Here is a 17,906-nt window from a genome sequence, read left to right as displayed (position 1 = left end):
TATCAATGCACGTTTTAAAAATAACAACAAAAATGTGTAGATCATTTCCACTGTATTACATACAACATTATATTATTGGTAAAAAAAAAAATGGTTTGAAGACCAATCATAATTTTGAATTTAAATTATTACTATAATATTATTAGTGTGAACGATATTTTTATTTTTTTACTTATAAATTACATAATATATTGAAATACCTATATATAAAATAACATATATTTATATAATATGTTTACACACATATAATAATTTATATAAATTAGATCTATATAACATTTTTCTAAAATACTACATATTTTTTTACATTAGAATAGTTATGCGTGAAATTATAATAATTAATATTATTTTTATTACCCATCAATTATATTTTGTTATATTTAGAACCCATAATATATTATAATAATAATTATGTTTATATAAAACATAGTTTGTGAGTTAATATTCATCATCTGTTTTAGCGTCAAAAACGCATACGTATTGTATTATTGGCTATGGGTAAAGTAGTATTACGAAAAGTTTAAAAACAATAAAACTGTTTTATTGTTATAATAATCTGTAATAACTTTGCTATTATTTTTACCGATTACAATTCTGAATAGACTTAGATTTTGAAAAGAGCTTATCTATTATATTATATTATTATCGTTTTTCTGTCCGGAAAAGATATAAAATCTATTTTTCTAACAACGAGTAAATTGATTAAGTTTAAATAATTTTAGTTGTTTGAAGAATTATCATATTCGTAGTAATAAAATCAGTACCTATATGTATTATAGTAACCTATTATACTTATAAAATTATATTATCATAACATCAGTCTGATATTTCTTAGAAATATAAAACAAAATGTAAACAAAATTAAAATTTTTGTTTTCATAAAAACACAAATATTTATTTATTCCATGTTCTTTTTTGGTTATGTTAAATATAAAGTTTTCAATAATACGTTTCAACAATGAATTTTAAAGTTATGTTTAGTATGGTTTTTATACTTGAACTAAGCTATTTACGCAATTCAATAAGTAATTATTACTGTGCCGTAATTAGAGCTTGATGACATGGGCGCAGTAATGTAAGCGGCGCATTTGAGTTAAATAAAAATGTTTTTTTTTTTTTTTGTTTTAAGACTCGATTATTTAAAAAAATTTGACAGTATTCTGATTAACACGTGAAAATGTAATATTATTATATTTATATAAAAATTATAGATAGGTACCTATGAAATAAAACAAAAATAAGCACCAAAATAAAATTCGCCACGGAGGGTAGTTACGACATTGGTAATTAATGAATAAAATAATAATAGTAACAACTAAGTGACTGACCAATACATTAATTATCGTCTATATTGTTTAGTTTATAGCATATCACAATAGAAATATTATGGATCTTGAATTATGACCATATAATAATAAATATTTAATTATTATCTTGATTATAATTATTATTCTTATTAAGTTATATACTTTATAATTCTTATAAAGTTTGTTTAGTTTATTAGATAATCTCTTTTAAGAAACAAGGTAAATCAAATATTTAACATATTTTTCTATTATATAGCGGATTAATAAAAATGACCAAATTGACTTTTCATGTACCCTCACTTCATCAAATGGCCACGCGTTAGCATTTAATTCATTTTTGAAATTATTTATATAGCATAAATATTAACCTTAAGTAATTTTTCTACTAATTAATAAATATAAAAATAAAATTAATACATTTAAACAAAACGTATAAAAAGTGAAAAAATTCGTATAAATTGTCTGAAAATATAAGTGTGTTAAAATGTGTATCTGTCAACTAAGTGATTTACGACTTTTACTTGTATATTATATTTTTAATATTTTGTTGTACTCTAATAAATGTTTAAAAAAATAATATTTATCCATCTCGTAATCGTTTTGACTGACAATCACTTACTCATAGTAATTCTATTTTTTTTTTTACTTATACCTTATAATAGTAGTGAAATAATATTACTACGTATATTACTCGTATATATTAAATATTTAATACATATAAATGTAAAATTGATAAAATTTCATTTCTAATTTATTTGTAATTATTATATGATATTTAAGTAATATTAATATTAATATTTGAATTCTACTATGTTTAAAATTTATATTGATCAAAGCCAACACATTGAAATTTTTGTTTGAGTTTTTAGAAAATATTAACCAATCATAATATTATAATAAATAATGGAAACACGGAGTGTATAATAAATGCAATAAATTCATTGAAAATAAATAGCATAATTTGAATCTATAATTTAGATTATTTTTATTTTTAAACTAATAATATCTAATTATTGAAAATTTTTTTTTTTTATAATTACGTCATGTCCATAAATTCTATACTTTAATGTAAATATTTGTTTAGAATTATATCAGTATACCACGCGCAAATATACAATCCAAATACATTTAGTTAGTAGATATTTTTTATAACAATTATATACACCATTATATAAATATTATATGAAGATGTACAGTAGTTTATTTCATAAAACGAATTCTAAAATGAAAAATATACTTTTTAATCAAATATTTGCTTTTAAGTTGTAAATTATTCTGAACGGTTGGTTCTAATATTTGTAGAGATGAGCCATTTATTTTCCAAAAATATCTTAGAATAATAAAAGACATTTTTTAAAACAAAAAAAAAATTAAAAATAAGAAAATTAAAAAAAAATTAAATTAAAATTAAGTATAATTATTTTTTTTATACGTAATACATTATAATGATTGTTTTTGATAGCAAATCCTACAGTATTACCGTTTTTTATATTTATTTTGAACTATATAACTTATATAATATCTGTATGATATTAGATATCTCATTTAACTATTACTTAAGTAATCAGTTGAAAAAAAAAAATTATAGCAATTTTTGTTTTTCCACACCCGTACTCATATGCAGCGATTTAAGTGCAAAAAATATAGTGAGACAGCATATTTCTATATATTTTATGTACCTATATAATATCATCCTTCTTTATATTTATAAATCTATTTGTTCATTTCCGTAAAAAACAGCTTTAGATTGTTTTATTTTTGAAAATAATATTAAACCAAAATTTAATACGAGTGAGTTAGTTCAGTACTATTATGCTATATGACATAAAAATGCAATTTTAAATTATAAAATATATTATCATTCATTATTATTATTTTTAAGTAGGTGCCTATACATAACTATGATAAAATCACAAAGAAGAAATTACATGAGCAATATTATAATATTAATATATAAAGTTCTAAATAATGTATAATTATACAGTTATTATACTCTATAATAATGTATAATAATTAATGTATAATAAAATTGTGTAAACTAAAATAGTTATTTTATGTATTTCAAATGAATTAAATGAATAAAACAGTATAAAAATCACAAACTTTCTCACAAAAATTAAAATGATAAATAAACAAAACAAATAACATTCATATCACAGTAGTGATTGATGATTTTTTCTTCAAATCTTTAATTTTTCATCTTTATTTAATTATTGATACTTTATAAATAATATTAAATTTAAATTTTAAATTATTAAAATTAGAAACCTAATCTTTATTAAAACCTGCCTTTTGAATATTTGTAGATCTTTCATTTTATTGGTAATGATGTTCAGATTTTTTTTAAGGACTTATACAATAAAATGTCATTATTGAGTTTTCTACACATAATTTCATTAATTACAAATCAATTTAATTAATAATACGTTATTTTTCATAATATTAAACAAAGTTTAAGCTAACCTTGTATTGACAATTCAATTTTGTATTTACTGATTGTTGGTCATCAACGGATATCATTTTTTTCTCCTTGGCTATAAATTAATAAATTTCTTTAAAACACTCGATGATATTAAAAAAAAATCAATGATTATTTTAATGAGAGAGTCCTTAATACTTGTCAGTAATCTTTACTATATTTCAATGAGACAAAAAAAAAAAAAACTGAACAGTATGATCTTAATAAATATTTAGCTTGTAATATGTCTATTTTTTTATATATTATATTTTGATCAAATAAACATCGATACACTCATCACAACATCGGCGCACTAATAGCGATCATGGATTTAGATGATGTCGTACCGGAAAGGTATAGACTGACTGCGGCGAAAGACCGTATGCCACCACAAGAATCAACGCCCCCCCAGCATTTGTTGGCATTGCCGTTTTGATACTGCTAACCGAAAACCGTTATTATTATACATTATCGTGGTATTATTATATTATTATACAAATGTCACTTAGAAATGTCTGAAACCAGATCGGTATGACCTCAAAAGCCACTGATCGCATGTCAACTACAGTATGACGGCCGGTCCCCAAGAGACGTCACATTTTGAGAAGAGAGGACGATCAGCCCCAACAAAACGTCTCCCGTGAACTTTTCATAGAATCGTTGAACGCAGTTAACTGGAATGACCGCGTCATTAAAGAAATGAGAGTTAAGATTTGTGGATACTTGAAAGCTTTCCGAATATCACCCGAGAGACGGATAACATTGTCCAGTGATGACTCCGATTTGTAGCTATACCTTTGTACAATCCCTTCTTCCCATTATCGTAATTTTCCATGCCTCACTAAACAGGATCAGTAACTAGGCCGATATTGTTAGGTACCCAGATTGACTTTTGTTTATTTTATCATTGGTCAAGTTTTACTTGGATTTTCTAGTGAGAGGGGGTTATTGTCCATCACTATTCGTTATCCTTGTTCTGCTACATCAGAAAATATTTGAATTCCTACCTGTACTGTCTTATGGTTTGAAATTTGAATCGAACATAATCCTTATATAGCATTCATCAATCTTAAATGATCTAAAATCAAATTATACATTAGTCGAAATCAGTATAGTAACAGCAATGAAATATTGGTCTGGATAAACGGTTAAGAAATATAATATTTATTTTTGATTTTGAACTTATCTTGTATTCATAAACAAAAATAAGTTTCTATATTTATGGTTTATTTTCTGAGATTCAAGAATTGTTTAACTGTCATAAGAATACAATATTTAAAGTTCAATATTTGTATTTAAAATTAAAAATAAAAAATGAAAAAAAAAATAAGAAATACTGTACCTTCAGGCACGTATACAAAGTTGGTTTTAGGGGTTCAATTCCCCCCCCCCACGAAAATTAATAGTTGTGTAGTTTATTTATATCATCATTCATCGATAAACATTGATTATTGTAAATTTTTTTATGAATCCCCCCCCCTCGAAATTTTTTTTTATGTACGTGCCTGTGTACGTTGGTGTATCGTTTAAAAAATTATGAAAATTAATAGTTTTAATTAATGAATTAAATGATAAAAAAAAAAAAATAAATAATTAATTATATAACATTAATATAATATTATTTATAAAGTATTATGTAGTTAATAGTTAACAATTTTAAGTACCTATTAAAATAGTTATTTTTTGGATAGGTAATTAAAATTGATTTTGTTGATATAAGTGGGTCGTGTCATTATATTCAATATGTTTACAAAAAATAAAAATTATCCTTCAAAAATAATATACCATGTTAAATAAAAAATCTTAGAAGCTGAGTTATATAATAATCATTATTCTCTAAAAAAAATTGATAATATATATTTAAAATAAAATATAATATATTATATAATCAATTTTAAATATATATTGAAATAAATAAATTAAAAACTAATATATAACACTAAATTTAAATTACTAACATAAATAATATGGGGTAATAATTTTAACCGATTAATAATTGTTAGTTAACAGTGATATAAATTAAATTATAATCTTTATTAATTGTATAGCCAATAACTATATGTTATCCATATATTATTTCCAAATGTACGCAAAATATATTTCTAAAATATCTCACTATTCCATACTATTGCCATAACTTGTTTAAAATTTTAAAGTTTTAGTTTGTACAGTTCCTATAAATAATAAATACGATATAAATTATTAATAACAATAATCTTAAAATAATAAAATGTATGAGTCAACATACAATATTAAATCTACATTATTATTTGTGACCGTTTCAAAAATCAAGTACCATACTAATATTTAAGTAAGAAAAATAAAATTTAAGTCATAAATTATAATAATATGATCGTAATAAGCTTAAGCTATTTAATACAGTTTTCCAAATAAAATAACACTAATCCCATATAATTGTATTTTTTTTATTTTTTATTTTTAAATACGTATTGAAATATGCGCTTTTTTAAATTTGCGACGAAAAATAAATATTTCAGATTGTATTAACATTCGCAATGCACACATAAATTGAAATGCTCGAGGTAAATATTACAACATAAATTATTTACAATGAAAAATAAATAAAATCGGAACAACAACACTTTTGCGGATGGTATTTATTTAACAGATATTCAAGTGGGTAGTTTGTTAAATTATAATAAAATGAAGTTCTTATGCAATGAAACACCTGTTAAGAAATTTCGATATAAAATAATATTTATTACATCAAAGATAAAAGTCGTAATTTAATAAACTTAACAGATATCTTGTCTTAAAGCTTGTAAAATAAAATTATCTACCTTTTTATAATGTATTATAATTTTTGATTTTAAGATTATATTCAAATAAATCGGTAAATTAAAATAATATATTAAATTAAAAATATGTTAAGTCTACGTTTTTTAAAGATAACACGATTTGGCTGAAGTGATCATCTCGCCAGCATTTATTAATATTATGACACGATAAAAAAAAAATGATTCGTACAAATTTGTTTGGATAAATGAATAAAATTAATGATTTTTTCTCCAAAAATATCAACGTGTACTGTACTTACTGCAGTGATAAATTGAAATTATATCAAGGGATTCTCGGAGATGCGAATCTGGCATTATAGTCATCACTATGCATAATATTAGGACTTTATAAATTTTAACAGTTTTATATTAATAATAACCAACAGAATAATCATTCAAAATAATTTTGCTGTCATGTACTCATGTAAGTGGGAAAAAACAATATAAGCTACAAAAAAAACAAAATAATAATAATAATTCTTAATCCGCTGAGTGCTACAAAGTGTTTGACGCAAGTACCTATCGTACGAAGCCACATTAAAACTTTTTCGGCATTGACGTCAAACGATTACACGTCATCAATGGGCACCCAGAAATTGCTGAATATTATAATATTCCGTATAATCTCGATTTCTGATAGTAAATATTGTGTTAATTTAAATAGCATAATTGGAAATAATGAGTAAGGTTCTTCATAACTACCTACGCTCTAATGTATTCATAAATGTATGCATCTTATAATTACGTCTTAGTGAATAGTGAATACTGGTTGACTGATGAATATTGAATACATCATCTCAAGAAAAATAAATAAATAACACGAAAGTTATTAAAGTTATTATACCTATACAATATAGAAATATAGATAGGAACACGAAAAAGTCTACAGTGTATTTTTATAATTAAATATTTATTAAGTTTATTAATTATCAAACTTACGAAATTGTTTTGAAATTCTCCGATTCACCGATTAAATACATCATGTTCTTTTTATATACATGCATTGCTGTTATCACTTATTAATCCAAGGGAGCTGTTGAGTTTCACAGTATATATATGGTTACCCTGGTGGTTTTTTGTTCAGATTTAACTCTAATTCAGGAGGCGTCCTGTTTAGACTGACAACAGATGACAAAGTGTATAAGTATACGTCACGAGACCTTAATCTGGTCAACGCATTTTCCGTGTTTCGTATGAATACGCGTAGTAGATACTTACCTACTTAAAAGGGGTAAGAAACTGAAGGGTGCGTGCACGAATACAGAAAAGTCGTTTAGGGCTGAGTATCAATCATTACACCTTCACGAACTTTCGAAATTCCCCACAGACGAGGGACGTTGGAGTCACCGGCGGATGAAATGGCGTAACCATTACGTCATTGTACGACTGTCCGTCGGGGCACCGCAAGTCCATTCTCTATTGTTTGTATGTGATTTATTCGCACTGTCATCTATTATCTAAGATTATATACATTTTATTGCGTCTAGCATTTATTTAATATTATTATACAGTTCACAATACTGAGGATTCACATCGACAGAAACTCTATGCTCCGTCTATGACGTGTAGGTTTCTAAAATATGTATAACGCGTTTATAAAATATCGCGATAACTCATAAAACGCTTCAAATATTAATACCTACTTTTTTAGGGAAAACAATTGGTGTGATAATAATAACTCATGGTTAAATTCCTAAATACAAATAAATCTAAATAATCGTTGTATTATGCTATATTTAATATCACCGATAGTGTGTTGAACTCTAAATTTATTTCTGTATGTACCTGTACTCTTTCAAATTTAAATATTTAAATTAACCTCCTTGATAATGTATACTTTTGAATAAAGTCCATGATATTAAATATAAAATTGTAAAATTAAATTGTATTACAGATTCCATGATATTATAGCGTGAACATTGGAATAAATTATTAGGTACCATAGAATTATAATTCTTGTATATTGCATAATTCAATGTTTCATATTATAATATTGTGTATTATATAGATTTATAAATACCTAATTAAAATAGTTTAAAATGTATTATGAAATCAAACATTAAAATCTATATAAATAAAGAATAATATCATAAAACTGTTAGTGTAGGTTTTTAAATTTCTTACAAAGAAAAATTAAAAATAATTTACACTGACTTGGAGATAATGTCAAAAATTTGGATAACAGCCAAACCATTTAATGCAAACCTGACTATTCAAGCTTTTAAGTCAATCAATCTTCGTCTGATTTCCGCGGTTCCTTGATTCACCGCGCTAACAATGACTATAATAAAGATATGGTAGAATCTGATATTAATTCAACTGTCTAAAACACTTTAAACGAAGTTTAATTTGATAATCAATTTTAAAATATTGAATTCCTCCATTATATTAAAAGAACGGTTTACCAAACAATTTGTCTACGTTTCAAAACCATTTTATGAATTTATTTGAAATGTTATATGAATAATTAGTTTACATATTAAATATATAGAATATTATAAAAATATAATTTAAATGATATGTATCACTTGTCAATGTCGTAGAAAAATAATTAAATGTAATATATTCAAAATTCTAAATGTATATCAAGTTTCTGAAATAAAGTTATTATTGTTATTATTTTATTACCAGATAATATTATACAATAACTTCTGAACTAAAAATATATTAAATTAAGTTGAATTCGATATTAAAAATTATCTTCCTATGAAACATAAAAATATATTTTAATTTGATATGATGTAAATAATAATTGTGTTATTACTTTCATATTAGTTAGACATGATAAGATAAAACAAATTAATATCAAGCCGAACACTCGTTTTTATTTCTTTATTTTCATTTCCGAAATTCTAAATCAAATTAAAAAAGCAGTTAATTAATATTATTGTTGTCTTTCTAAATAAATCGATAATTCATATTCACGCATAAAATATAATATAATATCGTAGTCTATAAATATTTGTATGTATTTTATTGCCTTAATTTTTTTCATTTATACAGTTTTGAATGTTTTGATGTAGCATAATATACTAATTATATTTATTTTTACATAGTATAGAAGCAAATAAAGTAAATATTATATTGGTATAAAAATAGTATATAAAACATCAAAAACAGATAATTTGTATTTATATTTTTATTTTGAGAAAACTATTATATTTAACTTTATAAACTAAAAGAGGTGAATCAATTATACAAATGAAACTACCATTACTATAAACAGTCAAACAAAATTTGTTTCAATCTAAGCACATGACTAGCTAAAAAATAAAAATGTGTAGCCTATCCATGGATCTGTGCATCAATATAGTAGCGTATTAATATTATGCAGTATTCACTATTTATGCTTTTTTTTTTTAGAGTTATTTGACTTAACGTAATATTTGTTAGTTTCAAATTTACAATCCATCCATTTATTAATAATTTTTATAGTTTTCTATATTTATTATATCAATTATTTATAATATATATTTTTTTATTGGTGCGTATACTAATAGATAGTACAAAAACATATAATAATATTAAGTATAATCAAACCCATAAACATTTACTTTTATAGTTTTTTTAATATATTACAGTTAAATGTAATATGTTTAAAAATATTGGTGATGTTTTAAGAAAAATATGGTTCAAATTATAGTAAGAATAATTGTTATGTAATCTTATGAAAAACAAATCAATAATTTTTAATTAAAAATAGGTACCTATGTACAATATATATTCAGCCTATTTTCGATACTTTTATCCACTTTAAAGGAATTAAAAGTGAATGCTAATAAAAAAAATACTTTTTAAAGTTTTAATTTAGTAAAATATGATTGATAGTATTTTTTTTTTTTTTTTTTTAGGTACATTTAACTAATAAAATTGATAATTTTATGCTTATAAATGTACTTTAAAAAAAAACATATTATTCGGTAACGACGTATGCTGATGAGCTGATGATATCAATTGTCCAATATTGTTTACTGGATCTATAATATGACATTTTTCAACTAAATTTTCCCTCTTTTCTTCAAATTTTGATTAATGATGTGGCTGATGTGTGGTTTCCACTCGATTTAGATAGTAGCTGTAGTGACTATATTTTTTTTATATTTGTATCAGAATAATTATTATTTCTAGACATGATCTATTCCATTTATCACGTTATAATACATCTAATGTTCCATTAATATGAAGCAAAAAATATAATTTTCTTATAGTTGTTCGGTATAAACGTTTTAAGAAAAAATGATAGTTGAAATGGTAATTTATGTTTTTATGAAAATAATCATTTGTTTTGAAACTAATTCAAAATATATCATTATGAATAAATTTACAATTATAAGTATAGATAGCTATTGGTTTATTTATGATTTTAAAATAACAATTTTTTTTTAATTTAAGATGTGTTATGTAAATATATAATACATTTTTTATTCTCCTATAACATTGGATATAATATCAAAATAAACCATTGCAGATTCAAATTTTAAATAAAAAATGTGTAGAATACAAGAATAATATTAAATTCAAAATAGAGTGATATACTTTGAATAGATTGAACATTCTTTATAAATTTAACACTGTTATTCCAGGCATAATTTGATTTCTATTAATTTACTCTCCATAAAATAAGTTACACACTATAATTAAAACTAAATCGAAATACCATGTGCTTACATAATATATTTACTATATTATATAATATTACTATATCACAGGTGTCATACATAAGTGTTGTTCATAAGTTGTTTATTCTCTTTCGTATTGCAAGATGACTTTATTTTTTGTTAAGCCCAATATATCAAAAATGTCATGATTACATGTGGTACACAGGTGTCATAAAACAGTTTTAATCATGGATATACACAAGTTCTAAAACTTCAAATTGGATTACAAATAACATTTTTGTATATAAAAACTACAAAATAGTTCATAAAAGAAAATGTTCACTAAACAAAGAAAAATAATTTTGTTTTTCATAGGGTAATAGGGTTAGTTCAACTTATAATGTCATAGAACGGATTATTGTGTTATAGGTACACCGTACAGAATATTTATTGGTATGATTTGATGTACGCGAAAGGTATTTTCATCAAAATTATTGTTATATTATGACTATTTAACTGAAGTTTTTTTGAAAACAAAAGAAGAAGAAATAATAAATTATCATAACACTCAAATGTATTGAATGTTAAATCATTATCTGGTGTAACAATTATAAAAATAAATATGTTACATGACATATATGTATTTATTTAATACAAACTATACGATTAGTAACTGCTGACCGATACATTAATATTAGCTATCCATTACTTTAAATTAAAAAAAATAAACATTTACTTTCTTAAAAAATAACAATAAGGTATAAGAAGTACGCATCAATCACGTATTTTTCAGAATATAATTGTTAGATTTTGGTTTTATTAAACATGTATTAATGGTGTAATATTATATTATAGACTATGCAACATAAAAAAATATGATATTATAATAATTCATTTTCTATATTTCTATATAATTTGTTCTGAAACCAACTTAATTTAAACTATTTTAAAATTTATAGATAATTATAATTAAATCTAATCAATATAGGTAGAGTTGATTAAATTATACTGACAATAATTGTAAATACTAATGTATAAAAGAAGTATCAATCTAGATATTAGACTAAAAACTATCTTACTTAAAATTTAAAAACACTAAAATATGTATAGATATCAATTGAATAAAAATAGTATCGTATACGTAGATTATATTATATACTATAATGTTTATCCCCTATCTTAATTGGAGATCATGAGAAATTGTAGTTCATAGGTGAAATAAAGTAAAAATGACGCTTAAACAAAATAACTTATTTAAATGTGTTTAAATTATTTGGTTTTATAAAATTTAATACATAGCTAGAAAAAAAAATATATTTTATTTTTAGATTCTAAGCGGAGTGATAGTCCGTTCTTTTTTTATACTAAGTAGATGCAATATTTAATCAATAAATTGTACTACTGTAAATTTTTGAAGTCATCTTTTGTAAAAAATAAAAAAATGATCCATAATAATTGTAAACCAATACATTCCTAGTTTTTGATTAGAATTTAAATACTAGGGAACTGTATGTTATTATATAAAATATTATTATAAGCGATATTATTAAATATCTTGTACATATAGACCTTACTTTTAAGTTATAAATAAATAAATAAAATGACATGAACAAGTTCCTACAGAATCTAATAATAAAATAATTATTTCCTATATTTTTCAAAGTATAGATTTATTAAATTTCGATTTTCAATTATCTTAATAAATCGTTCAATATTGTTGAAAGCATCTTCAAATCGTATCTGCTACATATTTTCACAGTATACGATGTAACAAATTGTCTCTTGTATCATTTTGTAAAATCAATATTATATAGCAGTTGCAAATTCTAATCATAACACTAGCTCAATTCTATTACATTCAATATACCCACGCTCTTGTGGAACATATCAGTACCTATGTAGTATATAATAAACCAAGTGCGTGGTTTATGTTCTGATCAATACTGCTTATAATAGTGTCCTAGACTATCGATTAATAATGTACATTAAATATTGCTGTTATAGATCAGGTTTGAACGAATAAAATAGAAATATATTAATTGAACAACTAAGAAAATATACTCGTAGTATAAGAATCAGAAAAAAAGACCATTATATTGATCTTGATTAGGATTTATAGGAATAATTTTTCAAATGTGATTTCATGATTGTCAAATAAAAAACATTTAAACAATACATTTTTATTTGTATTTAAAAGTAATATGTCTGGTTAGACTAAAATATTTATTACTTTTATTGTATAGAAGTCATTAACTCAACTCAACGTTCTATTTCTATATTAGTCCAAAATTTCAAATATTACTATGATTATATTTTATGAATTAAAATTTCAATAATGAAGACTAAATAGCTTAATCTTAATGTAATAATATTTTTTAGTATTTACGTTAGATCTTTTAAATAATATGAATCGGGTATAGCATACATATTTAATATTATATTAGTTTTATGGGCCTCTGTTATAGTTAAAAATATCCAACCAACATCTCTTTAAAATTGATTACAATAATAAACACCTATTTTATTAAAAATAAAAAAGCAATTAAGATTCATTAAAAGAATTAATTGAAGTACAATTGATATTTTTACAAATATTCAGACTATAAGGTTTAAATTTCATCATTGGATTTTTCGCGGTTATCTCAAAAACTATCTATCTTATCTACAAATTCGAAAATGAAGACATTTCAGTCCAATTGTTGTTCAATTTCCAATCTTTAAAGGTACTACTTGAAACGTTTTGAGCACCCTTTCTACAAGAAAATGTGTTCACGAAAAAATATAATAATAAAAATATTATTGTAAAACCAATAGAATTACGTATCTTACTTCAGTTGGAATCTAAAACACACACTATTCGAAAACCAATATCTCTTTCTGAGCGAACATACGAGTAATTTAAAAAAGTAAAACTAAAAATAGAGTAGTAGTAACTAAATAAAGAAATCATTTTTTATATATATATATATATAGACATACACACATACATACACCATATTGTGTTACTTATAGTTATAAAAACTAACTTTTTTTTTATGATACTATTTAAAATAACAATTTTTTATAGCGAGAATAGTGACATATTAATTTTAAAATTCCATATTTTCCTTAGTTGAATATTACAACCGATTATCCGATTATAAATTGTACTTAAAAAATAATTTTTGCGTTATACGATGATTGTGTAACATTTTTAAAATGCCATTAACTTTACTTTATTATTACAAATATAAGATACAAATAATCGATCTTTTTAAATCAGAACTGAGAAATTCTTTAGTCTTGCAGATTATTATAATTTTAAATTATATTATTTTTAGTGTAACACTAAAAATTTAATTTACTTGCATTCTTAAATTTTATTTATTTTTGAATAATTAAATGATAAAGTAAGAAAAGCTGAATTTTATAAATAATTAAATTAAGAATTTAATTAAATTTTATATTTTATTTTGAGGATTTAATGAGCTAAAATATTTTAATTATAATTTTATTTATTCAGAATACATACAATATAATATTATATAGACATATTTTAGACTCGTGTAATCTTGTTATCTAAATATTCGATGTATTTTACATTGGAAAAATATTTTTGAAATAATTATTAATAAAAATTTTTTTATTATTTGTCTGTATAGAAACAATATCATTAAAAATGATTACTTATAAGTAACCATTGAACCAATGAACCACAGCCAAATTGTTATATTCCCCCTCATTCATTCAATTAAATATCAATTAAAAAATATATTCATCACTCCGTTCAGAATCTAAAATATGCGTTTAAATTTTTTTAGTACATATATCATTACAAATTATTTTTTATTATTTTTGTTTGTATTTTGATAATATTCGTAGGAGTAATTTGCATGCTGTAAGTGGTAACTGCTGTTTTTGTCAGTAAGGTCAGTAAAGGTAATGTGTAACTAATGTAAACAGTAGGGTGCGGAATTCTCATGAAGGGAATTAACTAGCATGAGAGTAGTTTAACTATATATTATTGAAATACGTGTAAAACTATGGTTATTTATTGAATATAGGTATTTTATTCATTTTTATTATTTATTATAACGAGAAATGGTTTAGGTATATTTGATGTTTAGTACGAAATGAGTTAATGAATTGTCATCAGTCGTAAGACACAATAGTATATTATGCAGAGTTTAGTTTGTTTACGGGTGAGTGGAGGGGACAGTGTTGGCCGTGTAGCATAAATTTAACAAAAACAATTGTTTATAATATTTTTGATATACTACAATGTTTCAAACAAAAATTTAATTTTGAAAGGTACAATACAGTTATATTTATTTTTTTAGAACTTTTAGTACAACTATGTTAGTTCAAAAATTATAATAATTAATTTGTACAGTTTATATATGAACACATAAAGTAAATGTAAAGTAATTAACATAATAATATAATAATAACAATGATAAATATCGGATAAGAAAATAAATGCAATTACGGAATATTAACTTCAAAAATAATTGAGGATGGTTAATGCCTTAATTATTTGTTTGTTAATATACCAGAAAGAAATTAATTTATGATGGAGGTTAGGTTGGAGAGAATTTCGATAGAGCTAAATGTAAACTAAATGAAAATAGAAATCAATATTAATTTCATCTTGAATTTTGAGACTAATATAGCAGAGGTTCTCAAACTTTTTATTGTACGACCCATTTTGGGAATTTTTGAAATTTAGCTACCCACAATATCAATTAATGAACTTTTTTTTAGTGGATCAGCTGCTTATAACAAAAAATATATACCTATTTACTTTTAATATGAAAATATAGCGCGAACCACTAAAAATATAATCGTGACCCACAGTTTGGGAACCTCTGTAATATAGTATTATATGTTAAATTAAATAATTTTTATTTTTAATCAAACTAAGGCATGACAATTTCCACCGTTTTAAATTATTTTTTTTTTTAATCAAACACTGCAAAATCCCCATGCATTCGAAAAAAAATATTTTTTCATCTACAAAATAATATAATTTCAACTAGGGATAATGATTTTGAATGATTATTTATCTTGTATTTGTAATTTTAAAAAAGAAACTAGTTATTTATTAATTGGATATTTATTTTTTCAAAATACCCAATTTTATGATTACGAAAAATATCTATATCTCCTATACATTTAAGAAAAAGAGTATTTAAGTCGAATACTACTTTCCTATTACCTATATAATGTAAATCAAAAAAAAAAAAAAGTAATTTTTACAAAATGTTCTGTTTATTATTTTGAATAGTACTATACCACTCTCATTAAGAAAGATTGAAATTTTAAATTTCATTTTTAATGTTAGAAATTTCATAAGATTTATCTGGGTACTATATAACTTCAAAATATAGATAAATTTAATTGGTCTCATGTATGAATTTGTTTAAAATAATTAGGAATATCATCATCATTTAAATTTAATTTTCTTATAAAAGGTCTTTTTTCTTTATTATTTTCAACAGATATAAATTAATTTAAAGTATTAAGTTCATTCACATCTTTGACCGTTTCCTTTTTTAGTGAAAACATTTAAACATTTGTTACAATTATGTATTAATTTTTTTTCTTACTTACGAGAAGGTATATTGTACACCACTTAATTTAATTACGTTTAAAATGATAGCAGCTATATCGTATATTACGACCTACCTTTATTTAATTTAATACTCCATAACATAAATTATTACACATTTTTTTTGTTCCGATTTTGGTATACCATTTGTAAGAAATTTTGTTTATAATTTAAATGTTTAAATTATTAAGTTCAAATTTAAATATTAATATTACTTATATTCAAAACTATGCTTGTAGAAAGCTAGATAATAATTTTCTGAATATTATGATCTTTGTGCTATGTCTATACTTACCATATTTACAATCATTGAACTGTATTACCAAACATTTTGAAATCCCAATAGTGTAGTTTTGTTGCTAAATGTGTACATAAGTAAATGGTCTGACAGAGACAAAAATTGATTTTCTAGTAAATTCTAAAGAAATTATCTATAGAAAATATCGATGTGAAAAAAAATCTAAAAATTCATTTTATAGTGTTATGTTGCGTAGTATAGTTTGTAAAATAGCTATTAAATTAATAATACACCATCCTATTCAACCTAACACAATAGGTCAAAAGTATACATTACCACGATTATACTTAAAGCCTTACCTAGGAGGAAAACATTTTGGACCATATATTAGCTTGACCTTTATGGTCACTATAAATACCTACATAGGTTACCCCAATATTAATACCTACCTGAATAAATGGTTTGCTATTAAATATTTATATGATTTGATGTATTAACTTTTGTAATGTTTATTTAAAGTGAAATGATGTCAAACAAAACTTTTTATAATACTAAATATTATTTTTAAGTACTATTTTTGTAAATGTATGTCATAAATTATTAATATTAATAGTTATAACATCTCAAACATAAATTAACATTCTAATACATAAATCATAAATAATATTTTATTCAGTTATATTGTTTTTGGAATATAGGTAGCATGTTTTGTTATATTTATCTATCCTACGCATATAATTAAGAAACTTACATAAAAATAAATAACTAGTTCTTTTTATAGTTTAATATATTATGATATTGTCGTTGGTATATCATAGTATTAAAAATGATCCAAATCGTATTTTTCACGTATAAAATAGTTAAATTAATTATAAATTCACATTTCCTAATTAATAATTTTTCGAAAATACTTAAGT

At 22.8% G+C, this 17,906-nt stretch overlaps 1 protein-coding gene across 3 annotated transcripts in view; it reads right to left on the bottom strand.

The window, feature by feature from the left end:
* LOC114128607 (allatostatin-A receptor-like) overlaps positions 1–17,906 on the bottom strand; it is a 173,739-nt gene that overhangs the window by 135,572 nt on the left and 20,261 nt on the right. The window lies entirely within an intron of this gene.

The sequence above is a fragment of the Aphis gossypii genome, chromosome 3 (genome assembly GCF_020184175.1).
Source record: "Aphis gossypii isolate Hap1 chromosome 3, ASM2018417v2, whole genome shotgun sequence".
NCBI classification, from domain to species: Eukaryota; Metazoa; Arthropoda; class Insecta; order Hemiptera; family Aphididae; genus Aphis; species Aphis gossypii.
The sequence above is the reverse complement of the archived record's forward strand: the minus strand, read 5'-3'. Positions and strand labels throughout refer to the sequence as shown.